Source organism: Adiantum capillus-veneris, chromosome 9 (genome assembly GCF_014529385.1).
Source record: "Adiantum capillus-veneris isolate H3 chromosome 9, ASM1452938v2, whole genome shotgun sequence".
In the NCBI taxonomy this organism is placed as follows: domain Eukaryota; kingdom Viridiplantae; phylum Streptophyta; class Polypodiopsida; order Polypodiales; family Pteridaceae; genus Adiantum; species Adiantum capillus-veneris.
In genome coordinates, this window is record NC_140939.1 from 150,436,669 (window position 1) to 150,450,148 (window position 13,480).

General features: G+C 38.3%; 1 pseudogene; it reads left to right on the plus strand.

Moving 5' to 3' along the window:
- Positions 1-2,858: 2,858 nt before the first annotated feature.
- On the plus strand, positions 2,859-3,431 carry LOC147451369 (uncharacterized; annotated as a pseudogene).
- The last annotated feature ends 10,049 nt before the right edge of the window (positions 3,432-13,480 follow it).

Genomic DNA, 13,480 nt, shown 5'->3' on the forward strand with positions numbered 1-13,480 from the left:
AGGTTCTCCGTGTAAATTTGCATCTATACAAACTCTTTATAGCGTTCATCCCTCAACAAATGAACTATAATCACAAAACAAGCAATTGATAAAAAGCAATGTTAGTTCTTGCATGTATCTTTGTAGCTATTGACTCACAAGAGGGAAGAGTCTTTTGGGAAGCCATGATTTGAAACACAAAAAATTCCTCTCATTTTTTCCTTTTCTCACTTTTACCCTCCCCCCCCCCATAAATATGATACTCCGAGATTTATTTTTAAGCTTGGGAGATAAATTATTGGGGGGACCTGCCCCTAACTTATACGCTTATGTAACTTGGTAAAAAAAACCCTCTCCTGCACTTACGTGGTGCAGTAAGTTTTCCATGGTGAATCCCCCGGGGTTCAATCACTCTTTTAGATTCTTCATAAGCTTGAATGTAGTGATTGTGAATTGATCTTCTAGCAGCCTTGAGGAGCTCCCCCCAATATTTGATGGGTTCGTACCGAGTACTCCTCAAAGTCTCCTTTGAGTGACCGTTCAGCCTTGAATTGCTCAATCAGTCTCTCAATGTGGGCCTTATGTTTGACTTGTTGTCTCCTTCAATTTTTCCTCTTTGGCCATCATGGTCTTTCCTTTCTTTTTCAGTGGCTCTTCTATCTTTTCTTCTTGAACTATCTCTAATGTCCTTTTGAGCCATGTCGACATAGGTGGTGTCACTGGTGGTTCATCCTCTTTCATTTGGAGCAACTCGTTTTGTGTAGGTGGGTCTCGTCATTGTTCTCTTGCTCCAATAGCTTCATATGCAGTCTTTGTAAGAATTTATACCCCATCAATATTTCAGCTTGTTTGTCCTCAATCCCACTACCTGCTCATGTATGTGATGGGTGTAGTTCACATCTTTTGGTATATTTCTACCCAGTGCCCAAGTAATTGTGGTGGAAACAGTGTGTGGTGGGGTTGTGTGCATCTACATCCAATGTTGCAAACATGAAAGAATTGATTGTACAACTTGCAAATCCTAGTTGTTCTTGGATCCACTAGGTCTTCAAAGGTGGGATTGGTCTTCTTTTGCAAATACACCTTCACTTCGTCTCTTCTTTCATGGATAAATCTACCGTTGTTGTGTAGCCCCAAAGAATTATCAATGATTTGAGGTGTAATGGCAACTTCTATGCTTTTCCCTTCTAGTTGTCATGTTGTCTTTCTTGATGGTTTTGGTTAGCTCATAGTCTCTTTGGAGGTTGACACCAACCGACCTTAATGTGAAGAAGCCATGTAGGTCCACACTCTCTAGATGGTTGAGGATGCCCTCTTTCCTAGCATACTCACTTAGCTCTCTTGGAATCATTGGCACATCCAATGTATTTCCATGTTGGTCTCTAAATCAGCTTTATTCCTTCTACGTCTAATGTGGCTTTGTCCATCCAAGCTTTAGTTGGATTTAGTGTTTCATTTGGGATGGTAAATGGCTCTATTGTTGCAATTATATCTTTTACGGAAAGTCTTTTCTTCTTTGCTAGCGACTTGCTGGCATCCATTGATCTTGCGTGCACTCCAAGTGAAAAAGTTAGCATCTTTTACAAAATTTGGCAAAATTGATGAGCTTCTAGCTATCCAAATAACTTCAAAATCAAAACATAAGCTAGTTAGGCCTAAGGGTGCAATGCATGTGGCCAAAAGGGTATTTGGGTGCATGTTCATGTTGTGAGACATCATACGTGTATGATATTCAAGTGCTTAGAATGAGGTGATTTTTCATATGTGCATAGTTCGTATCACGTACATCATGAATATATGCCTAGATTTCAATTTGGATGTCATTTGGGCAAGATGTGACCATTAGAACTCCTTTTGGGCCATGAGGTTGGATTATGGCTTAGTTTTGAGCAATTGAAGTTCAAATGGGGTGAAACTTGGTAGATGCTCTTATAATCATGTGATGAAGGCTTAGAATAGGTCAGGTTAGCTTCCAGGTTCATTTTCAAGCTAGGGAGACATCATACGCATATGATGTCTTCTTTGTCAAAAGAGGCTCAAACGTGTAACAAAGCTGGGTTTTATCTTGGCATAGGCTCATGTGGTTTTAGAAATTTATTTTTAAATGTTATCATGTGTTTGAAGCCAAAAATTAGATATAGATCTTTAAAGTTCCAAAACTTGGGTTTTGATGGGTATAAAGAGTTGAAACTTGATGGAACTTGAGTTGTGTGCTAACAATGATGGAATAATGGCATTGGAAATGAGGAATTCCCCTAAATTGGTCATTTTGGCCTCTGGAGACATCATATGTGTATGATGTTGTATGTGCCCAGAATGTACCGCACATGACCGCATTGTATGTTGGGAATGCCTTCGTACCTTCATGTGGGAATGCACTTTTAGTAGAAGGGGATCTCAAAGGGTGTAACTAAAGGGCATCTTGATGGGTCACAATTGGATATCAAAGGGTGCCTTTATTTTATATAAGGGAGGAGTCCTCCTTGTACGCATGATCGCGAACTCTAAGGATAAGCATTCATGGAGTCTGATGTTTTCCTGTCTTTCTCTCTCCTCTATTGACTTTCTCTATTTGCATCTTGGTGAGCAGTCTTGCAATAGGCATCCTGCTTATTACACTTGGCGACACAAGATTCTTTCTCTCACTACCTACAATGAGGGTGATGAAGTCTGTGAAAGCGGTGTTCTGAAGAAGGGAAGCACAGCCCGTGCAGGAGGCAAGACCAAGAATGCGGCTGCGCATGTGAAATACGCTATGATGGAGAAGGCGCATGATGCCAAGCGCAATGCAGAAGAAATTAAAGGAGGCGTGACTATTGCATGAAGGCCAGTTGAGTCATTAGAGTACCATGCATGAGGAGCTGACGCGCGTAGTAGCCATGGAGGAGGAGCAGTAAAAACAGCAGCAGGCAACAAGCCTGGGAGTACACCATCGCCACACCCACCCATGAAGACGAGATCACCCGATCACCATCATCATCACAATATGCATAATCAAAGAGTCCCAATGAGGATGGGGATGCGGCTGAGGGAGGAAGGGCTATAGGCAACAGAGATGTCAGCGGGGACGAGCCCGACAGCATTGGTGCAGCATGCATTGCAGCTATGGAGGCCGTAGGCAAATCTGAGCATAGACACAATGTGTAGGCTGCCACACAAGGTGAAGAGGAATTATCAGGACATATTGGGGTGGGGAGAGGCCTTGTCGGGGTACGCAAACGTGGTGTTGCAGATGGGAGGCAGAGAGTATTTGAGGCTGCTATCGGAGTATAGAGAAGGGCAGTCTGGCAGAGCCAGAGCAAGTTATGGCAGGCTGCCTATGTCAGGGCATTCTGCAACAAGTTGTGCACCTTCTTGCGGGACTAAAACCGCTAGATGCTGCTGCTGCCATCGAAGAAATCTTCCTCTACCCCACCTCTAAAACTTCAAATGACTTAGCAGTGTGGAATTGAATGGATTCAGGAAATATTTCTCGCAAAGTAATTCTATGTGGCATTAATAAATCAATGGGATGCTCATGTGGGCGAGGATGAATGATATACGTCCTGAAAGCAACGTATAGTGGATGAAGTAAATTGCGGAGATGCAGATTTTGAGGTTGTGGAAGTACTCAAACTGCAAGCAACAATGCGGCGGTGGGGATATTCTTGTGCTTACTCTTCATTGTGCTAGAAGTCTTAACTTCCATGTTCCTCTTCAAAGTAAACCAAAGGCAGTGATGTCCAAGCAATGAAGGTTGATGCGATATAGGACATATCAACAACGAGCGAATGGAGCACCTATGGCCGAGCATCAAATTCATGAAGGGACGGCCAAAAGTTTTTGTCGTTATGTGGCAAAGAGGACCATGAAATGTTGCGATTGCCAGTGTGCTGCGAAAAAGACATGATTTCCTATTGGAAATGTACTTCTTGCACTTGAGGTTTTCTATCTCTGTTATGCCAAAAAATATTTGTAAACTATTGTAAAAGAGCACTTGCAGGCACTTGACTTCTAATTAAGGGATGCACTTGTGGGTTCGCATAGTCCACCGTGCGTGCCAAGTGTATGTGCCCAGAATGTACCGCACATGACCGCATTGTATGTTGGGAGTGCCTTCATACCTTCATGTGGGAATGCACTCTTAGTAGAAGGGGATCTCAAAGGGTGTAACCAAAGGGCATCTCGACGAGTCACAATTGGATATCAAAGGGTGCCTTTATTTTATATAATGGAGGATTCCTCCTTGTATGCGTAATCGTGAACTCTAAGGATAAGCATTCATGGCGTCTAATGTTTTCTTGTCTTTCTCTCTACTTTATTGACTTTCTCTATCTGCATCTTTGTGAGCATAGCCTTGTAATAGGCATCCGTGCCTAATACAGATGATCTATAGGATCCGCCAGGTGATGGTAACTCTCTTATCACCTCAGATTTTCATTTGGAGATGGACTCATGTGGTTGGGGCCATAGATTGTGTCCTAGGCTAGGATTTTTTGTATTTGAGCTCCAAATTGTCACAACCTTGCTCAAACTGGTCCACATTGAATGCATGGCCTTTATACTACATGGTGGACATGCTCATGATGAAAAATGTTTAGTATGATATCTGTATGAGTGAATAGACATCATATGCATATGATGTCTATTGATGCAAAATTGCTTGAAACTCATTGGATAAGTTGTGTATGGCATGTAGATGGTGCTCATAGCCTTAGATTTGAATTTGAGCTTGAAAATGGATGTCAAAAGCCATGAAAGGGGTTTGTGCATCCAGATTTCTGCCTTTCGGTTAAATAGAGGTCAATTGATATCCCAATGTGATGAAATTTTGATGGGAAACTCATAATAATGTGGTAAGGAGTCTAAACATCATATACGTATGATTTCTAAGTTGGCTTTTTTGGCCCAAACTTGATGTATGGCTTGCTGTAAGGTCTCTACTTTTAAATTGCACACAAGTTCTATTACGCATTTGTATTTTTTTTGAACCATCACTCCTTATTTAAGATATTCGAGTTCAAATTATGAATCGTAGGTTGAGAAAACCTAGAAATTAAAATTTATGCTACAAAATTCTGACATGTTTAGCTATATGAATCACTAACTAACTTATTGCAAGACTTATTTACTGATTGTAGAATTTTCTTTTACTATTGTGAAGTTAATATAAGACTGTAAAGTTTAACTTAAAAATGTAAAGTAAACTATCATTAAGGAAATAAATAAAATAATACACAGAGATGACAAATGAAGGCACATGGACTCACATACGAGGGGACAAAGTGGGACACACTGTGACATGAAAAAGGAGAGGCTACTCTTGACTAATCTTAATGAGGGGAGGCTTGTGTGGCCTTATCTTTTGATGATAATGACAAAGTGGTCAAGCTCATGGGTACCACAAGGGTACCAAAAACGCGGGTATGGTTTTTGGGAAAAAAAAGTAAAAAAAATATAAAAATATTTTTTTATTAAAAAAATATTTTTTTAGAAAAAAAAGTTGGACGTTTTTCTTTCTGCTATAAATAGAGCATCCATGCTCACACTTTAGACATAGAGATTGCCTCTATAGCGCTCACGAAGTGCTGCCACTTCTCTTAGAGAGAAGGCGTCCACAAACCACTAAGAGAGAAAAAACTCTAGTGGACTAATAAGATGCGTATTAATTAAGCATTCAATTAACTTTAGGAATGATGTATGTGTGCTATCTCTTACTTTAATCTCTCTAATAGATTAGTAAGATTCAATTAGCTATGTGTATGTGTGTTATCTCTTACTCTAATCTCTAATGGATTAGTAAGATTCAATTAGTTATGTGTGTGTGTGTGCTATCTATTACTCTAATCTTCTAATAGATTAGTAAGATTCAATTAGCTTTAAGAAGGATGTGTGTGTGTGTGTGTGTGTGTTATCTTTTACTCTAATCTCTCTAATAGATTAGTAAGATTCAATTAGTTATGTGTGTGTGTGTGTGTGCTATCTATTACTCTAATCTTCTAATAGATTAGTAAGATTCAATTAGTTATGTGTGTCTGTGTGCTATCTATTACTCTAATCTTCTAATAGATTAGTAAGATTCAATTAGCTTTAAAAAGGATATGTGTGTGTGTGTGTGTGTGTGTTATCTTTTACTCTAATCTCTCTAATAGATTGGTGAGATTCAATTAGCTTTAGAAAAGTATGTGTGTGTGTTCTTTTTTACTCTAATCTTTCTAATGGATAGTAAGATTCAATTAACTTTAGAAAAGATGTGTGTGTATGTTTTCTCTTACTCTAATCTCTCTAAGTATACCTACTCTCTCTAGTTAGTACATCTTCACTATTAACTTATACATTGTTAATTGAAAGTTAATACATAAGAGAACTCATCATATTCTTATTATACATGATGAAATTCTCATTCACCAATGTTATTGTCAATTAGGTTAAATAGAATTTTGAATAATACTAAAAATTGATTTAGTTGAAGTATAGAATTGAAGTTAGAATTGGATTAAAAATGTCATGCATAAAATTAATGCATTCATAAACTTTCACTCATAGTTTACACATTTAATTTTTAATTAATTACGATTATCAAATATTTGATGTATAGAAATTAGATGTAAAACAACAACACTAAGTGTGAATCCGAGTTGGCGAGGGTTCAAATTACAGACTCTCTTTGGAAACAAGGAGATTACTAGGGAAATTGACCAATTTGAAGTTCTAAGTGTATAATATAAGTGTAGTACAAAAAAATGGCTCCAAAGCGTGCTCGAACACAAGGCGCTAATGATCATGAAGCCGGTACAAGTAACGGTGGAACTCTTGCGGAACATGCTATGTCTCCACCGATTGGACCAATCGGAGCTATGGTACAGGTTAGTATTGCAGTTTCAAGTTATGCATCATTGCATATGCGAGACCATAGGAATATATTATTTACCTTATGAAAAGAAAACACGGACCGAAACCACGGGGCTTAACCCCAAGAAACTCGTCATATGTTTGACAAGTAGGAAAGATTGTCTGGTTAAACTGGTTGCTATAGGAAAGAATGTTTGTCCAAAATCTTCGGTATGGTTTCTCTCAAGTCTCTCTACTTATTAGCGCTGGTATTATGTGGTAGTTGTCGAGGCGTGAGATGACGCCCAGGATGGCACCGCTGATGCTGTGGTGGGAGTACACCCAGATTAGCCCAGCTGGATACTACAGTTTTGATTTGCCGTGGCATGAGGATGACGCCCAGATTGGCACCGTTGTTGCTGTGACGGGAGTATGTCAAGATAACAATGAGTACTTGTCAAGCGGTATGGGACGCTCATGAGGACAAGGGTTTTTATAAATAATGTATATACCGATCGAACATAATAGCGCTAGTAGAGATTCTTGAGTGAACCTAATCCAAGGGTTGATGGTTTAAAATTGGACGACTTCTTGTTTGACTATTGTTTGTAATACTGTTTGAAGGGTTGTTTTAACGAACCAGTATCATAAATAAAGTAAAGGAACATGTATGTTTAAACAGTGTGGTAGTAATTAGATAACAAAAGAAGGGTGAGTGTGGTGTGGAAAGTGGGAGAATGATACCCCTATGGTATCATTCTATGGACGCGTGGACCCGATGAGTCGAGTAACTTTCCAACGTTTGAATTTTTTTTTTAGTCATAAATCTTAAAAGAGACAAACCTTGGCGGCTGTGCTTCTGAAATATGGGAAAGAAAGCGCACAGGTTGGTCACTCTAAGATTTATACTTTTAGGTATAATTGATTATAGATAGTTTTTAGATAGGGTTATGGTGGTCACGCTCCGCCATAGCGAGATAGGACCAATCCTTCACTAACGGTTCATGCTCGTGGCTACGTAGTAGCTAAGGCAATGTCCGTTGGTTTTTCTTTCTCAGGATTGGAGACCTATCAAAGGTACTCCGCTCCTCACGACAAGGGGTAGGGACCTCACACTGGTATCAGAGCCTAGGTTAAATCTTGGGGAGATTTTTAGATTGATGTTTGGATATTGAAGGATGCGAATGTTTGAAATAATAGAAGAACCTAGAAAAATTGTTTTGAGTTTTTATATGGTATTGAAGACTGAACTTTCCTGGTACAGGAAAATGTTCATTCAGCCTACCAGAAATTCCAGGTGTTCACCATCATGTTTGAAAATGCATGCCAATCACCAAATTATCAGTTTCGAAAAAGGGTGATGATGATTTTGGATAGGGTGTTTGCACCACCTATTCCAAGGGTGCATAGAGGATGGGGTATCAACTGGAGTCCATCTGGAGGAATCTATACCATCGATGCTGACAAGATATGGTGCATGGATACCAATCTCAAGAAACTTCGTTGGCCACAGGAGTTAAAAGTCATCGAAGTTTATCTTTTCCTTGGTACTAAGAATCCGGATGCTACCATTAACTTGGGAGGAGAAAAGATATCTCAGACTCAATGGGTCTATAACCAAGTTACAAAAGTTATCCATGGTGGTAGGATTCGACCCATATATGTATCTCGTAGCTTTCAAGGGTCAAAAGAAACTTATTATTTTGATCCTTTAGCCTGTCCTTTTGTAGTCACTAAACTCAAAATATAGAGACATTACAATTCTTGTACCTAAAGACTACCAACCTTGGTAGTAAATAATGTGTATATAAATAAAGTTTGGATTAATATTATCTTTTGTTTGTATTATTGTCTGATCAAGTCTTGCCTTAAAGTGGATTAAAGTTAGAGTATCCAATAAAGTTTCACTTAATCTATATTGCACAGAGTGCGGTGTACACATCTCTTCAAGAGAAAAAGATACTTCTCAAGCAAGCTAAACATCCCTCTTTCAAAGGAGAAGGAGCCTTAGTTGAGTGCGATGCTAAAGTGTGGCTCGAAGAGATGGAGCATTATTTTACTGTTGCTGGTACTACTCCCGATAACCAGGCAATGTTGACTATGTTTCGTCTCACGAGGATGCCAAGCTTTGGTGGAAACAACACTGCAGAGATAATCAAGTAGCTCAAAACACTCAAACTTGGAAAGACATTAAGTATGCTGTCAAAGGACGTTATCTTCCACCTGCACACGAATCCCTTAAGATGAATGAATTCTTCAACTTACGTCAGTTTCATCTTACAGTGGAAGAATACTACTCCCAATTTGTAACTCTTAGGTGCTATGCTCCGCCAATGACCGTAGATCAACAAGTAGCCCATTTCTGCCAAGGGCTAAATTCTCCTTTAAATACTCGTCTAGAATCCATGAGGCCTGTAAATTTGCAAGATGCTCTTTTAAGAGCTAAACCCTCAGCTAAAGAGATGTCAAACTCTCAAAGGGTACGAAATGGAAATTTAAGGAATGCTGGAAGGAGAGGACGGTCTATGATGTGGAACCAAAGGCAAGTTCACCCAGTTCACCAAACTCATCCAGTAGTTGCAGCTTCAGTAAATGGAGCTCAAAATACAGATCTTAGATGCTATGAATGCAACGAGCTAGGACATTTCAGGAATGTATGTCCTAGGCGAGTCTTTGCAACTAATACACCCAATCGAGCTAGAGGACGAGGCCAAATAATAAATCATGGAGGAAGAAATGGAGGACGAGGTCGAGGGCGTGGAATGGTTGCCAGAGTCAATGCTATCATAGGAGCACCAACATTGGGAGAAGAACAAGAGGAAAGAGCAACTCTACATGCTGCAATTGATAACCCAAGAGTGCATTAGGAGGAGTCCTTACTCAAGAAGGAAGGCCTGTAGCTTATACTTCTCGGAAGCTTAGGATTCATGAAGTGAATTATGCTACACATGATTTAGAATTGCTAGCAGTTATTCATGCTCTCAAGCTATGGAGACATTATCTATTGGGACGCAAATTCCAGTTGGTAACAGATCACAAGAGCCTTAAGTGGATTTTTACCCAACCTAACCTTAACATGAGACAGAGGAGATGGATAGATCTCATGCACGAATATGATTTTGATATTAAATTTAGACCAGGTAAGGATAATGTTGTGGCAGATGCCCTAAGCCGTAAAGCTTTTCTGGGGGCAATTTCCATGGCTAACAACCCTATTCTAGACAAGGTCTTGGATGATGCTGTCAGAGATACAGATTACCAGATGCTTGCTAGTATCCTACGTGAAGAGAGGGTATCATCAAATCAGCCTAAACCTCTTCATTACTCCTTAGAAGATGGGAAAATTTACTATAGGAATCGATTATGCATACCTAAGGATTCTACCCTAAGGAATTCTATCCTATATGAAGCACATGATGGCCCAACTTCAGGACATCCAGGTTATGCCAAAACCATCAATGCAATTCGCAGAAGCTATTATTGGCAAGGTATGAAGGGTGATGTCCTTCGCTATGTCAAGCAGTGTTTGTCTTGTCAAAGGATTAAGGCAGAGAGACTAAAGATGCCAGGTAAATTACATCCTTTAGATATTCCCCAAATGAAATGGGACTTTATCACCAGGTTTCCTTCTGTCCAAGCTGGATATGATTCAATCATGGTCATAGTCGACTTGCTTACTAAAGTGGCTCACTTAATCCCAGTCAAGACAACCTTTACAGCTTCAGATATTGCTCGTCTGCTTGTGAAGGAGGTTTTCAGAATTCATGGTTTACCCAAGAGGATTGTTAGTGATCGTGATGCCAAGTTTACTTCAAAGTTTTGGGTATCATTGTTTCAAGCTATTGGAACCCAGTTATGTTTTAGTACTGCTTATCATCCTCAAACTGATGGCCAAACTGAAAGAGTTAATCAAGTAATTGAAGACATCCTTAGAGCCTACTGCAATAGAGAACCTCGCAAGTGGATTCAATACCTACCCTTGGTAAAGTATGCATACAATTCCTCTACTCATAGAAGTATTGGAATGACACCTTTTAATGCTCTTTATGGTCAAGAATGTTTATCACCTCTTAACTTTTCTGACCCCACTATAAGGGTAGAAGCCTCAAAGAAAATGCTTGAAGAAATGGAAGCTCAAACCAAAGCTATTCGAAGGGATATTCAAGCGGCTCAAGATCGACAAAAGCAGTACGCCGACTTAAAAAGATGTGATCGGATTTTCAAAGAAGGTGACAAAGTTTTCTTACGAGTAAAGCCCAAAAAGAGCAATCTGTCTCTCGGAAGGTATAAGAAGCTTAGCTACCGATATTGTGGACCTTACGAAATAATCAAGGTTGTAAGTGATCAAGCTTATAGACTAAAACTCCCTTCTCATCTCAAAGTGCATGATGTATTTCATGTAAGTCTGTTAAAACCTTATGTCCTTGATGATGAGCAAATCATTTTACCTGCTCAAGATGTTCTACAACTCCAACCTGATACTATCCTAGAAACTCGAGAGAGAAAGCTTAGGAATAGATCCATCAAAGAACATCTTATCTTATGGAAGGATTTCCCTATAGAAGATGCTACTTGCGAAGATGAGACATCCCTTCTTAAGGATTACCCTTCACTGTTCTTGAGATGAGGGCACCTCAAATTCTAAGTTGGGAAGATTGTAAGGTCTCTACTTTCAAATTGCACACAAGTTCTATTACGCATTTGTATTTTTTTTGAACCATCACTCCTTATTTAAGATATTCGAGTTCAAATTATGAATCGTAGGTTGAGAAAACCCAGAAATTAAAATTTACGCTACAAAATTCTGACATGTTTAGCTATATGAATCACTAACTAACTTATTGCAAGACTTATTTACTGATTGTAGAATTTTCTTTTACTACTGTAAAGTTAATATAAGACTGTAAAGTTTAACTTAAAAATGTAAAGTAAATTATCATTAAGGAAATAAATAAAATAATACCCAGAGATGACAAATGAAGGCACATGGACTCACATACGAGGGGACAAAGTGGGACACACTGTCACATGAAAAAGGAGAGGCTCCTCTTGACTAATCTTAATGAGGGGGGGCTTGTGTGGCCTTATTTTTTGATGATAATGACAAAGTGGTCAAGCTCATGGGTACCACAAGGGTACCAAAAACGCGGGTATGATTTTTGGAAAAAAAATAAAAAATAAAAATTAAATTTTTTATTAAAAAAATATTTATAAAAAAATTTTTTTTTGAAAAAAAAGTTGGACGTTTTTCTTTCTGCTATAAATAGAGCATCCATGCTCACACTCTAGACATAGAGATTGCCTCTATAGCGCTCACGAAGTGCTGCCACTTCTCTTAGAGAGAAGGCGTCCACAAACCACTAAGAGAGCAAAAACTCTAGTGGACTAATAAGGTGCGTATTAATTAAGCATTCAATTAACTTTAGGAATGATGTATGTGTGCTATCTCTTACTCTAATCTCTCTAATAGATTAGTAAGATTCAATTAGCTATGTGTATGTGTGTTATCTCTTACTCTAATCTGTAATGGATTAATAAGATTCAATTAGTTATGTGTGTGTGTGTGCTATCTATTACTCTAATCTTCTAATAGATTAGTAAGATTCAATTAGTTATGTGTGTGTGTGTGCTATCTATTACTCTAATCTTCTAATAGATTAGTAAGATTCAATTAGCTTTAAGAAGGATATGTGTGTGTGTGTGTGTGTGTGCTATCTCTTACTCTAATCTCTCTAATAGATTAGTAAGATTCAATTAGTTATGTGTGTGTGTGTGTGCTATCTATTACTCTAATCTTCTAATAGATTAGTAAGATTCAATTAGTTATGTGTGTTTGTGTGCTATCTATTACTCTAATCTTCTAATAGATTAGTAAGATTCAATTAGCTTTAAGAAGGATATGTGTGTGTGTGTGTGTGTGTGTGTGTGTGTGTGTGTGTGTGTGTTATCTTTTACTCTAATAGATTGGTGAGATTCAATTAGCTTTAGCAAAGTATGTGTGTGTGTTCTCTTTTACTCTAATCTTTCTAATGGATAGTAAGATTCAATTAACTTTAGAAAATATGTGTGTGTATGTTTTCTCTTACTCTAATCTCTCTAAGTATACCTACTCTCTCTAGTTAGTACATCTTCACTATTAACTTATACATTGTTAATTGAAAGTTAATACATAAGCGAACTCAACATATTCTTATCATACATGATGAAATTCTCATTCACCAATGTTATTGTCAATTAGGTTAAATAGAATTTTGAATAATACTAAAAATTGATTTAGTTGAAGTATAAAATTGAAGTTAGAATTGGATTAGAAATGTCATGCATAAAAGTAATGCATTCCTAAACTTTCACTCATAGTTTACACATTTAATTTTTAATTAATTACGATTAGAAAATATTTTATGTATAGAAATTAGATGTAAAACAACAACACTAAGTGTGAATCCGAGTTGGCGAGGGTTCAAATTACAGACTCTCTTTGGAAACAAGGAGATTACTAAGGAAATTGACCAATTTGAAGTTCTAAGTGTATAATATAAGTGTAGTACAAAAAAATGGCTCCAAAGCGTGCTCGAACACAAGGCGCTAATGATCATGAAGCCGGTACAAGTAACGGTGGAACTCCTGTGGAACATGCTATGTCTCCACCGATCGGACCAATCGGAGCTATGGTACAGGTTAGTATTGCAGT